Source organism: Natator depressus, chromosome 3 (genome assembly GCF_965152275.1).
Source record: "Natator depressus isolate rNatDep1 chromosome 3, rNatDep2.hap1, whole genome shotgun sequence".
In the NCBI taxonomy this organism is placed as follows: Eukaryota; Metazoa; Chordata; order Testudines; family Cheloniidae; genus Natator; species Natator depressus.
The window spans coordinates 65,220,248-65,237,504 of record NC_134236.1 but is presented as its reverse complement, the minus strand read 5'-3'; positions in this window follow the sequence as shown (position 1 = coordinate 65,237,504).

Sequence of the window (17,257 nt, the reverse complement as noted above, 5' to 3'; positions counted from 1 at the left end):
CCAGCACAAATCCAGGTTTTCTCACCCTCCGCCCCCCCACAGACAAACTCACTCTCTTGCTGGTAATAGCCCATCAAAGGTGACCACTGTCTTCACAATGTGTATGATAATCAAGGTGGGCCATTTCCTGCAGAAATCCAGGTTCTCTCACCCCCTCACCCCCCTCCAAAAACCACACACACAAACTCAGGAAGTTTCTTGAGCAAATGCTGAAAAAGCACAAGATCAAAACCGCACAGACACACCCCTGGAACCCCGACCTGGGATATTCTATCTACTACCCAAGATCCATAAACCTGGAAATCCTGGGCACCCCATCATCTCAGGCATTGGCACCCTGACAGCAGGATTGTCTGGCTATGTAGACTCCCTCCTCAGGCCCTACGCTACCAGCACTCCCAGCTACCTTCGAGATACCACTGACTTCCTGAGGAAACTACAATCCATCGGTGATCTTCCTGATAACACCATCCTGGCCACAATGGATGTAGAAGCCCTCTACACCAACATTCCACACTAAGATGGACTACAAGCCATCAGGAACAGTATCCCCGATAATGTCACGGCAAACCTGGTGGCTGAACTTTGTGACTTTGTCCTTACCCATAACTATTTTACATTTGGGGACAATGTATTCCTTCAGATCAGCGGCACTGCTATGGGTACCCGCATGGCCCCACAGTATGCCAACATTTTTATGGCTGATTTAGAACAACGCTTCCTCAGCTCTCGTCCCCTAACGCCCCTACTCTACTTGCGCTATATTGATGACATCTTCATCATCTGGACCCATGGAAAAGAAGCCCTTGAGGAATTCCACCATGATTTCAACAATTTCCATCCCACCATCAACCTCAGCCTGGTCCAGTCCACACAAGAGATCCACTTCCTGGACACTACAGTGCTAATAAACAATGGTCACATAAACACCACCCTATACCGGAAACCTACTGACCGCTATTCCTACCTACATGCCTCCAGCTTTCACCCTGACCACACCACACGATCCATCGTCTACAGCCAAGCTCTGCGTTACAACCGCATTTGCTCCAATCCCTCAGACAGAGACAAACACCTACAAGATCTCTATCAAGCATTCTTACAACTACAATACCCACCTGCGGAAGTGAAGAAACAGATTGATAGAGCCAGAAGAGTTCCCAGAAGTCACCTACTACAGGAAAGGCCTAACAAAGAAAATAACAGAACGCCACTAGCCGTCACCTTCAGCACCCAACTAAAACCCCTCCAACGCATTATTAAGGATCTACAACCTATCCTGAAGGATGGTTTCATGGTGTCTGTGTATATAATGTCTTCTGCAATTTCCACAGTATGCATCCGATGAAGTGAGCTGTAGCTCACGAAAGCTCATGCTCAAATAAATTGGTTAGTCTCTAAGGTGCCACAAGTCCTCCTTTTCTTTCAGCTTACTTTGTTTCCTGGAAAGATAATACAACAAACTAACAATCTTTGTCGTAAGCAAACAAGGGAAATGTGGTCTAGATGAAATTACTATAAGGCAGTGGTTCTCAAACGTTTGTACTGGTGACCCCTTTCACATAGCAAGACCCGGAGTGTGACCCCCCCCTATAAATTAAAAACACTTAAAAATCTATTTAACACAATTATAAATGCTGGAGGCAAAGCAGGGTTTGGGGTGGAGGCTGACAGCTCGCAACCCCCCATGTAATAACCTCGCGACCCCCTGAGGGGTCCCGACCCCCAGTTTGAGAACCCCTGCTATAAGGTGAGTGCAAAACTCATTGTGCTATTTTTTGTACTCATCTTTAGCAAGCTGTCCATGCTTCTACTTTTCATAGTATTTCTGCCAAATATAAAAAGGCCCAGATCTTGAAATTCTGCCACAATATCTAAGTTGACTTTTGAAATGTTTTAATTCAGGTTTAATTTGAGAGATTTTTTTTTAAAAAAAGTTAAGAGAATTGATCAAGGTATTTTATTGATGGAAAATATTAATAGACACTTTAATAAGAACAGCAACAGTTTCACAATTTGTCTTCTCTTGTAATAATCACACACTTCATCCGCTATCTTGCAAAGTTTGTGCATGCTACTTATGGGAATTTATAGGTGTTCAGCTAGAGAAGGTATGCAGTTTGGCACTTTGAATGCAGCAGAAATATAGCAAGTATAAGGGGAAAAATCAACACATTCATATATAAAGATTACAGATTTAAAACTGGGCTTCTCTTGGTTCATATCAGAATGTATGTTAATGTAAAAATTGATTACAAATGGGACTCCTCTGGGGCCAGATCCACAGATGGTATAAACTGGGATAGCTCAATTGAGTCAATAGATTTACACCATATGATGCTTTGGAATTACCAGTTTACTGTATTTTTGCATTTTTAGGTTAAAAAAAAGATGCTTGTAGTGATTATGATCTCAGGGTTGATGCATGGTTAAAGGTGCACACAATAAGAAGTTTAAAGGAAAGGAAGTATCCCATATTCTGCATCTATTTAGGATATGTAGGGATAGAAACTAAGGTATGAAAAAGAGCAATAGTGTTGCTATCTGTAGTGTAATTCTCAGTGTATGTTAATTAATTTCCTGTTCCTGCACAGTATTCCTTTTAGAGGCATGAAGATCAATGCATTCAGTAGAAAAGCATGTTCTTAACCATTAATTTCAGTTGTGGTTATGATGCATACAGCAAGATAATCTGCCTCTTTTTATAATCCCAATAGACATGCTAAAGATATCTGAGGCATATTGTGCTATGCACTATTGAGCCAGATGAGAGTGATGATTTCAGACCATTCCCTTTTATGGTTCCTGAGAGATAAATGTGGGAAGATGTTCTGGGCCAAATGCCTCCCTTCTAAAACATAATAATTAACATCAGTGGAGTTTCTATTGGCACAAAACCAAACACCCTAGCCCCCATCATCCCCAAGAGCCCTCTCCCTGCCTTGCCCCTTCCCTGAGGCCCCGCTCCTCACTTACTACATTCCCCCTCCCTCAGTGGCTCACTCTCCCCCACCCTCACTCACTTTCACTGGGCTAGAGCAGGGGGTTGGGGTGCGGGAGGGGGTGAGGGCTCCTGCTGGGGATGCGGGCTCTGGGGTGGGGCTGGGGATGAGGTGTTTGGGGTGCAGGAGGGGGCTCCAGGCTGAGGGGTGGGGCCGAGGGATTTGGAATGTGATGGGGGCTGCGGGTTCAGGCAGGGTGTTGGCGTGCAGGAGGGGGTGAGGGCTCGGAGGGGGTGGGGGGATGAGGGGTTTGGGGTGCAGGAAGGGGGTCTGGGTTGGGGGAGGAAAAGGTTGGGGTTGGGGGTTGGGGGAACTTAGGACTCAGGGTTGGGGTGTGGGCTTCCCTCAGCTGGCTCCCGGTCAGCAGCGCAGCAGGGTTAAGGCAAGCTAGTCCCTGCCTGTCCTGGCTCTGTGCTGCAGCCCGGAAGCAGCGAGCAGGTCCAGCTCCTAGGCAGGGGAGGGGGCAGGAGGCTCTGAGGTGCCGTGTGCTACTCTCGCCCACAGGCACCCACCCCCCAGCTCCCGTTGGCCAGGAACCAGTGCGGAGCTGGTGCTCAGGGCAGGGGCAGCGCACGGAGCCCCGTGGCCTGCCCTGCCTAGGAGCCGGACCTGCTGGCCACTGCTTTTGAGAAGCAATGTGTACTGTGATGTTATCAAAAACCAGCAGAACTATTACGTAGCCCTCTAAATTTACATGGTGCTTGACAAAATTATATAAGACATATTCCCTACTCTGAAAAGCTTTGATTGTCTTAGACAAAAATATGTAGGACAACTAAGGAATGAGAGAGATTATCAGTGAAGAGATAAATGTAGGAAGAATGCGGAAAAGAGGATTTGTGGAAAGAGTAGATGGAGACCATTTGTGCACAGCTGTGTATGTTATACATTAAGGCTGACTACAATCTTTTAGGCTAAAGAGATACTAGCAACTTTAAAAAAGTCATATTTCCATCTGAAACTGTTGTACTTTGTATTATAATGTGTTCTCTAAATTACTGCAACATTTTTTAGTATGAATTGAGTTAAATTTCAAAATGAAAAGTAACTTTGAACCAAAGAATTAATCTTTGTTTCAAAGATGTCAAAATGGGACACTGCATCAGAAAATTCATCAAAACCAATCCTTTCCCAGGAACACTTTTGGTTTCAACAAATCCGCATTTGTTTGGTGAAAGGTGTTTCATAAAAAGATTCATGACCGACTGTATTTGGGAGCTCTTGGCTCCCAGTGTTCTGCACAGTCTACTAGATGTGTCATAATTTTATAAGTATACAGTACAGTGTCACTCTTACACGTTTGGAATAAGGGCACACAGTATTACACAAAGTAAAACTATTTCCCCATGTTTCAGAATAACAGCTGTGTTGGTCTGTATTCGCAAAAAGAAAAGGAGTACTTGTGGCACCTTAGAGACTAACCAATTTATTTGAGCATGAGCTTTCGTGAGCTACAGCTCACTTCATCGGATGCATACTGTGGAAGTATAGAAGATCTTTTTATACACACAAAGCATGAAAAAATGGGTGTTTACCACTACAAAAGGTTTTCTCTCCCCCCACCCCACTCTCCTGCTGGTAATAGCTTATCTAAAGTGGCCCATGTTTATTCCCCCACCCCCACCCCCCTGCTGTTCCTCAGACATTCTTGTCAACTGCTGGAAATGGCCCACCTTGATTATCACTACAAAAGGTTTTTCCCTCATCCCCTCCCCCCGCTCTCCTGCTGGTAATAGCTCACCTTACCTGATCACTCTCGTTACAGTATGTATGGTAACACCCATTGTTTCATGTTCTCTGTGTATATAAATCTCCCCACTGTATTTTCCATAGTATGCATCCGATGAAGTGAGCTGTAGCTCACGAAAGCTTATGCTCAAATAAATTTGTTAGTCTCTAAGATGCCACAAGTTCTCCTTTTCTTTTTGAGTATAGTCTAACAAATTCCTACTCTGTCTGAAAGGAATTTTGTAGCTTCTGGTTATTGGTTTACGTAGTTAATAATAAGACATCCTCCAGTGTCTTTAAAGATGTAGCTGGTTAAGCAGAGTGGTGCAGTGGGAGCATGCTGGGTCCATAATCCAGAGGATGATGGATTGTACTAGCATTCTTTGGGGGTTAGACTAGAGGACCCTTGTGGTCCCTTCTAACTCTATGATTCTAAGACTATCAGAACCATAGATTGATAATAGAAATATTTTTTCAAAATACTTGTGTAAAATCATCTTGAACTGTTAAATTAGACTGAAGTGCTCCTGCATCTCTGGACAAAAGAAGCTATTGGAAAGGGAAATTTTCATTTTTTAGCCAAGAGAACAGGTTGCTCTCAATAAGTTGGTTTACTAATAAGAAAGGGCAGCTGGTTACTTACTGTCTCTCCTAGGGGTGTAAATGAGACAAAGGAGAAAATCTCAAAACTGAGTCTTCTCAGTGGATTGGCTAGATACTGTACATTCTGCACCTGATTGAATGATTGCTTATTAAAATACTTTCCTCCACTCCCCCGCCCCCAACTATAAAATGGAGAGATGGCAAACATCACTGTAGCAAAAGAGCTCGTTTTACCTTGATGCTATGAAGATGAAAGTATTTACTGTTTACAATTAGAGATGGGACCAAAGCAGAACCACAAACCTGAGCACAGCTCCTGAACATATGAAACATTTGGATCCAGTTTTTACTTTGAAGCTTAGGGCTCCTTGCTAATTACTATTAACAGTATTTATAAGGAGAAAATGGCAGAGGGGCCAATCCTGTGAAGGTCTGAGCAAGGGCAGCCAATCCTGCAAGTTGCTGCAGTTCAATGGATGCACAGAATGCTTTGTATTTCCCAAGGACTGGGACTTGCATGTATGTAACTCTTTTTCTTTTTATATGTTGCTCCTTCCAGACTGCAAATAATAGTCTCCCACTTTAACTAGTTTACCAAACACAGAACCATTCTTTTATTGAAAAATATTAATACAGCCTATGTTCATCTTTGTTAAAAATACAAACCCCAGGTTGCATTTATTTTAATATATTGTAATATCCAGGTTTATGTTTGAAATTACAAAATGCAGAGTGGCAATTATGAATAATGGCTGGGTGAAAGGAGGCTGCTTTTTATAAAATAGCTTATCCTTTAGATGGCTATTTTCTACAAACACTGAACCTGTACAAAGGTTTTCTGCACTGGGAATAAATTAATGGATCAATTAAAGAGGACAAATATTTTCGTGCAAGCTGCACTCATGCTATCACAGAAAAACAGATGCTGAAACAGTAACAGATATTCTTGAAGAAACAAAAGGTTTATCACTAGGCAGGGAGTGCTGGCCCATTAACAGCAGCACTGACCTACTTAGAAGACATAACATTCAAAAGATGGTTACTTGTACTAAAAGTGCTCCTGGTTCTGATTAATACAAACAGCCTCCTCTCTCACCCTATTTCAAAGGCATGAAGCTCAGACCCAGAACACTGCATCACTTTTAGCATCTATTTAGTATATACCAAAAAAAGAGTTTCTGATCTATGGAAGACTGGTTGGAAGGACAGAGTATTCATCATATTCCTCCATAAATGGAGTTCCAATGGTGGTAAAAAGGATCCTGGGTATATGTGACAGTCTGTATCCCTATGTTCACCCTTTTTACAAGACTGAGTGTGCCTTGTGAGGTCTCATTTGAAAACTCATAATTTGCTGATCATTATTGTCCTGGTAAATTATGTGTGGCAACATTGTCTCTAAAGTTATTAAATTCTACAGCATGACATTACTGAGACATGCTCCAAGTTTAGAAAAGCAGGCAGAAACCAGTACCTCAGAGAGGTGAGAGAGACTTTTGCTTTGAAATCACTTAGCTTGTTAAATTAGGTGTTAATTACATTTTACCTTTTATTTCTTTGTAACCAATTCTGACTTTTATGCCTCATTACTTGTAATCACTTAAAGTCTATCCTTCCATAGTTAATGAACTTGTTTTATTGTTTTATCTAAACCAGTGTGCTTGGATTGAAATGTTTGGGAAAGTCCGTTTGAGATTTGTGCATATTGTTTTCTATTAAGAAAATGACAGACTTTGTATGAGCTTGTATTGTCCAGGAGAGTGCTGGGCAGTACAAGATGCTCATTTCTGGGGGAAGGTCTGGTACTAGGAATTTGCTGGTGTTACTCTGCAGTGTAATACAAGAGTAGCTGGCCAGAGCACTCGTACTGTATAGCTGGGAGTAATTTAAATGGTGGAGGCTGTGTGTGAGCAGACCAGGAGTGGTTGCTTTCACAGCAAAGCAGAGTAAAAGGCACCCCAGGTTGGAGAATTGAGGGGATGGGAACAGCTGTTCAACAGTCCAGATTGTACCCTGGGTAATGGCACAGTATAGTTCAGTCATCTTATTTTCTTTGCAGTTTTACTACAAATGTTAATATCTGCGTTGTGTAGTTGTGAGGGATTTAAAAACTTGATTCCTATATAAAGTAATTAGGAATATTTTCCTGTTAAAGTCTGTAGAATCTGTTTACCTTTACCAATGAAAGTTAAACCTTTTGTGGTCATAGCAAACCTGTATTTCTTGTTGAAATTATGGCAGAGATTATAGAGCAACCTATTGTAAGACAAGGTGACTCCCACTCAAATGACCATGCTCAGAACAGTCTTTGGGGAACAATTTCAAAAGCATGCAGGTTTTCAAATGAGAAAGTACTCTCATTGTGAGGGACTTCACATAGATATGTAGGTGCCCAGATACGATGGTGATGTGTCATGTAAATACCTAGATAATTTATCTGTTAGAAGTGTAGGCCAGTGGGGGAATCACACATACATATGGACATGCATGTACTAAACGAAAGCTGAGTACCCCAGATTTACTTGGCTCCACAGACAAAACACACAACTCAAGTGGATTTAGTAGACTTAAACTATTTACAGCCATCAGCTGCAAACGTCTTGAAGTCCTTATCAAAATCTTCAACAAAATACCTCCAGTTTATTAACACTGTTTGACAGTTATCTAGGGTGGAAAGTGAGCACGGCATTGGAAGAAAGTTGAGATTTGTGGAGGGTCTTAGCTTTGCATCCCCACAGTTCCTAGGTTTCTTTTTGGGGGTGTGGTGGTGATGAGGGGGAGGTTAAGGTATAACAGTACTGTGAATTTTCAGGTGTTCTAGCATTTGTTATACTTTTCCAAAACACACAAAACCAGCAACTTTCTTAATGGCTTTCCCCGTTTAGGCAATGATGGATATTTACATCCTTAACTTCACCTTAATTAAATGTCTTGCCTGTAAGTATGTATTGAAATAGCCTTATTTAGAGCCGGATGAGAAAGGAATTCATTAGAGGAGAATCCACAGCACAGTTCCGAAGCATTTTCCTTCTCTGTGCTCTCTCATCGGGCCACTTTAATCCTTCACCATGTGGTACTGAAAAATAATTTTTAAAAAAGTGCAACTCCATTTATTCCTTAAGTTTGGCTCATCATCTGCACGACTGTTTATGCATTGGGTTAGGTTACCTACTTTATGGTGAATATTTTTGAGCTACCTGTCAGTATCATGATAAATCCAGTTAATTCTAATACATACAGAGTTATGTGGAATTAACTGTTTGAACCTGTTGCGTGAAACACGATAGCTGTAAAGACTATACCCTGGCTCTGTGTTTGCTCTGTTTTGCACAGCTGTTAGAAGATCTTCAGAGACTAGTTTCATACACTTTACCCATTCTAAGGCACCAAGTATTTATGCAGTACAATAAATATTGATTATAAAGCTCATGCTACAGCTTAGTTGCTCTCCTGTCCAAGCATCGACAGTGAGGTGACACAGAATTGTGTAATGCTGGTTTTACACTCCTGTATGTAGGCTTCCCCTCCCCACCCCCCCACGAATGTTGGATCATTCTTAGCCTCTAAAACATCAGTTTCCCATTCTCTTCGGAAATGTCATGCTAAAAAAGAGATGATTCAGTTCCCTCCTCCCCCATGATGGAGTTATATTGTATAAGGAAATAGCTGCTTAATATACACAAATCATATACATTTGTTTTCCTCCTAACCCTCAAAACTTCCTGATTAATAGAGAACCTATTACTCTCAGTGCAGCATTTCAGCACAGGTTTATTATTTATTTGTGTTACTGTAGCACCTAGAGGCCCCAACTGAGATCATTGTGATAAGCCTCATTGTGATAAGCACTCAAAAGTACATAGATGGAGATCCTCCAGTCAAAATAGACAGTGAAAAGGCAGGAAGAGAAACAAAGAGGTGATGCGACTTTTACTTAAGGTTATACAGTCGGTCAGTAGTAGAACTTCGAATACATCCCAGGTCTCCAGATTCCCTGTCCAGTGCCCATCAAAGGGTCCCACCTCAGATCAAGCAGCACATGCAGAGAAGTGACTCATCAGCTGGTATCCCCTTGTGGCAGAGTGTGGGGTTGCTGGGCCTTCCCACTGGTTGGCACCTCTAGCTAGGTCACTTAAAAGTTCAGTGCCCTTCCGGGATATTCAAGTTCATCTGGCTCCCTGTGGGCTGGCAGCAAAGTCCTTCTAAAACAGTCACAGTCACAGTTTTTGGTTGTGTTTAGAGTGGGAGAGACACATGTCCAAGGGGTTCTTCCTGGGCCCCTCAGCAGAACTCCAGAACTACAAATAAACTAAACTCTACCAAAACATCTCAGGCTTGAACCTCTCTGTCAGCTCTCAGGAGACCATCCCAGAGCCCTAGCCTGGAGCTGGGCTTGTGCTTCAAACAGTATCTCCTTGACCAGCAGTCCCCCACTTTCATCCCCAGAATTAGATTGTGCATTAGCAGCTGCAAGGCTTTAGCAAGCTTCTCTCTCAGCTGGCTCCTATCCCAGTTAGCCCTCAGATTCCAAGCACTTAGCAGGCTAATCTTTGGCTGGAGTCTGCCCTGCTATGAGGGAGGAGGCAGCTTTATACTGGTCCCCATCTCCCAGCTCATCCCCAGTTACTAGGTGAGAAAGGAGCTGTCAAGGCTGATTCCCCACTCTGGCACTTCGAGTGGAGAAGGTGGGGGCCTGCAAGGACTCTAAAAATTAATACTGGCCACTCCAGGCTTGTATTAAACTCCCACGGTTACAGCTTTTCTCTGACCTTGGACTGGTAAATGCTGCCACCACCCAAGTGCAAAACCCCTTTGAGAACACAGGAAGGTGCACTTGGGAATTCCTTCCTGTGGGGTACTCTCAAGCCCGTTCACCCCCCCTCCGGGGAAGAGCTGAGAAAGAAAAACAAAGAAAAACAGCTGTTGCCCCCAGCTAATTAAACAACATGTTCACAAACCTCTTAGGACACAAAAATCCAATTCTGTTCTTACAAAAAGGTAAATTTTATTAAAAAACAAAAGGAAGAAAATACATCTGGGAACTTAGGTTATTGCTAGATTTAAAAAGAGCAATTACAATGATTAAGCATCAAGAATAGTTTCTTGAGGTCCAGCTTAAAGGTTATAAGCAAAACAAAAGCATCTGGGGTTAGCACAGAGGAGTCCACAAGCCATAAAGAAATAAAAAGAGATAAACCTGATCGCGTCTTCCTAGACATTTCCTGATCTACTTACATATCTGGGATTTCAAATGAGTAGTTTCTAGGTATGATACTGATGATTTTCCATTCCTTGCCCCAAGCTTCTTACAGCATAGCTGCTGCCCTGTCTGCGTCTCCCCGAGAACAACTACAGACAGACAAAAGGGGAGTCTTGTTTCAATTTTTAAAAGTTCTAGCCTTCCCATTGGATCTTTTGGCCAGGTGCCCACTCAATTCCTTTTACCCATACATAGCAGTGAGACTGTTAACCTTTTGCAGGTAAAGCAAGTAGAGAACAGCTACTAAGAGGGATTTTATAGCTGTTCTGGCTGGGTCCATAAAAGGGAGCTACCTCTCCCCCCTTCATTTATCACCTCTCTGCATGGCTCCTGGCCCCAGGCTCTTAAGGATATAACTGTGGGATTTTCTCCCAAGTACCACTTATTCCTGGGACTTTGTGCTGCTATCAATATTCCCGAGGTCCTTTATATGTAGGACCTTTCAAACCATGCTATATGACAGGGTAGGCTGACCATCAAGCAGCACTGCCCTTAATGGAACACTACCCATCACAGTGTCCTATGCATTAGATCACACTGCCTTTCATGAAATGACAAGACAAACAAGAGGAACCAGTTAAATAAATTGTTTCTAGTTTTAGATTTTTTTATTATCCTAGAATCACAAATTGTGTAGTCCTTATTTGGCAAATCTCCCACTGCTTTCACTATGAATTTTGCCTGCATAAAGGACTGCAAGATTGGCCAACAGATATTAGAGGTAAAAAAGAAGTAGGGTTTGTCTGTCCGGTGCTTTAATCTGCACTACTGTGATGCAAATTTTAGTTTGGACTAGCATGTCCCATACTAACTGGCCTGTGCGGACCCTGCTGGCCCATGTGGTTCCTATTTAAAATGGGAATACATCAACATACAAAAAAAAACTTTTAATGTGCACCAGCAGGGTGCACATGGGGCAATTAGTGCATGACACACTAGTGTAGACTAAAATTTATACCCCTCTGGTGTGGACTAAAGCACTGTTTGGACTAGTACCTAGTGCTAATCTAGTTCATGGCCTTGCCAGAGTAGTATTATTCCCTGTGGGATATTTTTGGGTGCTTTGTCTTGCTAGAACATTCACATTTTCTAAGTGTAAATGAAGTTTACAGGTCTGCTTTACACGTGACCTACATATAAGATTTTGTCTGACCAGTATTGTAAGTTTTATCCTTTTAGAGAATTGTATCACAACATTTCCTGGGATGCAGATCAAAAAACCCAAAATAGGACACACACACACAAAACTTATCCTCCCCCCACTTTTTTTTACTTAATGTCAGTAAAAACATTTATATATTCACTTATTTTCTGACCCACAAGGGGGAAGAGGGATTCTAATGCCTGGAAAGCCAGTTGAACCCATTTTTTAAGAACGTTTTCTCCCTCTTTCTGAAACTACTTGTTAAGGTGGCTAGAAGAATCAGAGTGGCATCTCTGAGAAAATTAGATTCTATACAGAACAATCTGCAGAATGCCATCCAATGCGTGATAAGGAGACTATTGCCATTTGGACATGTTCAATAATGAAAAGTCTTTTAAACCAGACAGTAGCTTGTACTTCTAACAGCTTCTGTTTCTTGTGACGAACTTTTCTTTTAACCTCAAAGCCAAGCAAAATTAATGGTGAATTTGGAACATGTAACATGGCATTTTACTTACACATTTTCCCTTATGCAAGATACTATATGAACTATGAATGTAATTGGATATTTATTAGCTTTCCCTAACCTATTCAAACACCTTATTTTTAAGTGGCTAGATATAACTGAAATGTGCTGTGATATACATTATCTAGTGACAACTGGAATATAAAGTTAATGAAATTTTCTGTTTGTTACCTGGGTAAATGCACAGCTCCCAGATGATCTCTGGCTTTCCTAGCTCTCACTGTGCTGCAGATCTCATAGGGTATACTTAGTCCTGCCATGAGTGCAGGGGACTGGACTAGATGACCCCTGAAGTCCCTTCCAGTCCTAGGATTCTATGATTCTATGACCCAGAAATATCTGCATTGTAGTCCTTGCTCTTTCGGTATTTCATTGCCATGATGAATGCATGAGCTTTGCATATCACAGATTATTTAAGTGATCCATATCTCAAAATCAGTTTGACCAATTTTATTCAAGCATTGCAGAAAAATTCTTCTTCTCTTTCAGAGTAAAGTTATTGAGTAATCAGGTTTGATAGTCAAAATTTAGAAGTTGGGAAGAACTAAAGACTGGACTTATAATAGAAACTGGTTGTAACCTTAACTATAGAGATACTTCTTATCTCTCTGTATTATAAAGTTCTTAATTTTATAGTTTTTTCAGTGTTTATCTGTATATCTCTCAAAACCTTTTTTTCCTTGCTCTGTATTGTTTTTTGCTTTTCTTCTTCATCTACATTGTTGGTTTTGTTTTTACCCTGTGTGTATATTGCTAGATGATGCACACAACAGCTGGTATTAGTTTAACTTTTGAATGCTTTCCATTCCAAATCCGGAATTGTTTTACCTCATTCCTTAAAACAAAACAAAAAACAACTGAGACCACTTAACTGATCATGGTCACAAAATTTGGACACCTCCAAACAGAGTAGAATGAGTATGCTATTGCTTATACCACCTACTTGGCTCTCAGTGAGTTAAGTATTTTGGAATTGTTATTCAAAACAGAAGGGAAAATTTAGCACAAAACCCCCATCAATACTTCCCATTAGCTCAGAAATCGCAAGCTGATTTTTCCTCCCTTCTAATCTTACAGTATGATCTCTCTCAATTTACAGTTTCCCCTGAAACCATATCAGTTTGTCAGACATATTGTTTCTAGTGTGTGTGTGGGGAAAGAGAATTTAACCACTCCCCCCGCCCCCCATTTCAAGAACTAGAAGCACAGAAAAGCTCTCAAAGTCTAACAAGTCTCAATCTGCTAATCTCTAAAGTGAAACTAATGTTAAAGAAAAACAGACCCACAGAAGAGAAAACTGGCAGCAACCATTTCCGTGTGTCACACTCTACATATTGTTCTGGTCCACCAAGGATGCCTGAGTTACAAGAACACAACACAACTTCTGCTTCTATTCTGTTTACTGCAACAGGGCTACTGTCCAGCAGCCAAACCCCACAAAGTTGGCTGCTTAACTGAGAAATGGAATTTTAATACTGAACATGATCAGAAATGCAGCCTCTCTCCCATCTTGTTCACAAATGATAATAAAAACTAAAGAGCAAGAAGGTGTTATGTGAGGAGTCACAGAGCATTGTGACACTTGTAATATTTAGTCCTGGCCAAAAAGAATCTCCCATCGAATCAATGATGATGGAAAATCTAATAATTTGGGTTTCCGTTCAAGTCAATGGGAGATGCAGGTAGTAGCCAGCAGCTCTTAAAATCAAGCCATGTTTCCTTAGGGTTTAAATATGGATTTAGGTGCCTAACTCTAGGCATCCAATGTTGCCCAGCAAAATTATATCTAAAACGACCCCCCAAATAAACAATATATTGATGGCTGCTGAACAGTTCAATAAAGCACATTAAAAATGTCCCACAACAGCCCTTAGACAAAATGACTCCAAAGATATTTAGCCATCTTTCAATTCTGAAGCCCTATCTGTACTTTAAAGCTGCCCTTCTCAGGGTGAATCTCCTTTCTGGCACCGCTGCCTCCCTCTGTGCAAGTGACTGCAAGCTGCATTGCCTGCACCAGCAATGGTGAATCACGCACTCTGTTCTTGTTTTTAAACTAATTGCTGGATCTGTAAAATACATTTTATTGAACTGTTTTTATTACTTGCTGTTGCTACATTGCAGGGGATTTGGGTTCTGCATCACCTGTTTTTCCCCCTCAGGCTATAGCTTTCATCCATTTGTTTCTTTGTTACCGTAGAACTAAATGTGCTAAATGTTCATATCAAAACTTGAACCTGCTTGAACTGAGCCTGTCTGGATTTGGTAGGTACAGGTGAGAGGGAGTTCACACAGTGGAGAAATGTATAGACTTTGTCAGAAGATTCCTCCCATTCAGCCAGCTTTCATCCCCAACAAGCCATCAACAGGGGTGCCTCCCCTCTGCTTTTTGTGTAACCCAGCATCTCCCGACCTGGGTGTCTGCCTGGTACCATCTTGCTTCTCTCCCCGTCTTCTATATTCAGGAGGCAGGCATGGCCACTGCCTCCTGTCCCAATAGTAAATGGGGGTCCCAGGATCTGATGAGAGGAGTGAGGGGAATTTTAGTCAGTAGAAGCGGGAGTGGGATGGTGGAAAGCTCCTTTGAATGCTCAAATTTGCAAACTCAAACTACAAAGAAAACATTAAAGAGTTTGTCTGCTGTTAAGCCCATCTGATCTGCACTCTGTAGAGTTTGTGCAGCTCTAGTTTCTAACTTTACTGCTAGCAATTTTAGACAGTTCAGTCTTTGTCTGTAAAACAAGATAAGGTGAGGCCTGTCTTGGCTATGGAAGTCATTCGTTAAACATACTGTTGCTTGCTGCCGATAAGAACATAAGAACATAAGAATGGCTATCCTGGGTCAGACGAAAGGTCCATCCAGCCCAGTATCCCGTCTACTGACTGTGGCCAATGCCAGGTGCCCCAGAGGGAGTGAACCTAACAGGTAATGATCAAGTGATCTCTCTCCTGCCATCCATCTCCACCCTCTGACAAACAGAGGCTAGGGACTCCATTCCTTGCCCATCCTGGCTAATAGCCATTAATGGACTTAACCTCCATGAATTTATCCAGTTCTCTTTTAAACCCTGTTATAGTCCTAGCCTTCACAACCTCCTCAGGCAAGGAGTTCCACAGGTTGACTGTGTGCTGAGTGACGAAGAACTTTCTTTTATTTGTTTTAAACCTGCTACCCATTAATTTCATTTGGTAGCCCCTAGTTCTTATATTATGGGAACAAGTACATAACTTTTCCTTATTCACTTTCTCCACACCACTCATGATTTTATGTACCTTTATCATATCCCCCCTTAGTCTTCTCTTTTCCAAGCTGAAAAGTCCTAGCCTAGCTCAAGATAGCTTCATACTTGAGCACTCTGAATTCATTGATGATGGAGGTCAAACATACTTACACTATTTGTTAGCGTTTTTGTGTGTGATGTCATCTGTATAATAAGAATTCAGGATTGTCGCTCTAAAGCCTAGATTGTCTGAGTCGGTGTGAAGCAATTGAAACAGCTACAAGCATGGTTGAACAGTTGCAGTTGAACAGTTGTGTGAAGTAGTTGAAACAGCTACAAGCATCTTTTTGTTCAGAATATCACCAGGTTCAATCAACATGGAGTTTCACAGCCTGTTACCATCCAATTTTTAAGCTCTCAGCCACTTTGACCATATGAATTACAACTGTGCGGCATACAGCTACAGTAAGGCACGTGTCTGGTACCTCTCTGGGACACAGAACGATTTGTGAAAACCATTGCTTATCTGGAGTTTTGCTGAAAAAAGTGGAGTTTTTTAGTTTAGCCACAGAGCTAAGCTGCCTAGTGGTAGGAAACTGAGGCAATGCCCCTCCCCACAACACAAAGGCTAGACACTGTGATATCTGAGATAACTCAACCAATTCCCACCCTTACTCTACTGCCAATTTGCATACAACAATTTCATGGTTTTATGAGGGAGACTGCACAAACAGTGGATTACTTGGCCCACCTGCCACACTCATGTGACAGCATGGCTTTCAACTCTTTGTGTAATACTATTTTAAGTTCTGCATCCCATAGTGGATAAAAGTTATTTGTCTCCAGCTAAGACTGTTGGATTTGATGTATATTATCTTGCTTTTCTCTGTTTCCCTGCGGAAACTACAAGACAAACCACTTGAAAAAAGTTTTTGTTTGGTCTGTCTTTATTGCTTCCTTACAGGGATCCTGAAGAATCGACCTTGATTAGGATGCTAATCAAGTAATCCAGGGATAAAGTGCTTTCCTTTGCCTATTTATTCCAGTAAAGAGAACTGCAAAATGTAGCATAAACAGCTAATTTGCTTTTCATTTACAAAGTCATGAAGAGGAAATATGGCTACATAATCTACATTAATGGAAAACATTTCCAAACAACAGCTGAATGGAGAACCTAGAAAAATGTACACAGGGAACTTTTAGTCATACCATTGCTGTGTCGCTCCGACATGGCGCCTGTCTCATAACTGCAGAAAAAATGGACAGTATGGATCTTCATAAATGGTTACTACAGTATGCAAAATGAAGAAAGACAAGAAATTGTTTCCTAGATACTGTGGTAATGGATACATTAGAAATGCATGCAGAGAATGTCTCAGAGACCTGAGAGGGTTTATGTATATATCCTAGCAGTACTCAGCTTTTGGTGATGCTTTATATACTAGTATCATGTGAAGTAGTGGTTCTCTTTTCTGTACTGTGATCCCCTTTTCCATAACAGGACCACCTGGGACTGGGATCTAGCCACCATCACTCTCTTACATAGCAATATAGAATAGGCAGGGTGGTCATGACCCCATGACATCTGTTCATGACTCCTCAGGTTGAAAACCCCTTATGTAAGAGATGACTTTTGTAATGATATGTCCTTTCAGTTTTGATATTTGGCCACTTGATGTCTATAGTTCCAGATAATATAATGGTCACTGATAAAAGAGGAAATCAACATGTCATGTATATAGCTTGTTGCTGTATGGCCTAAAAAGTGCCTTT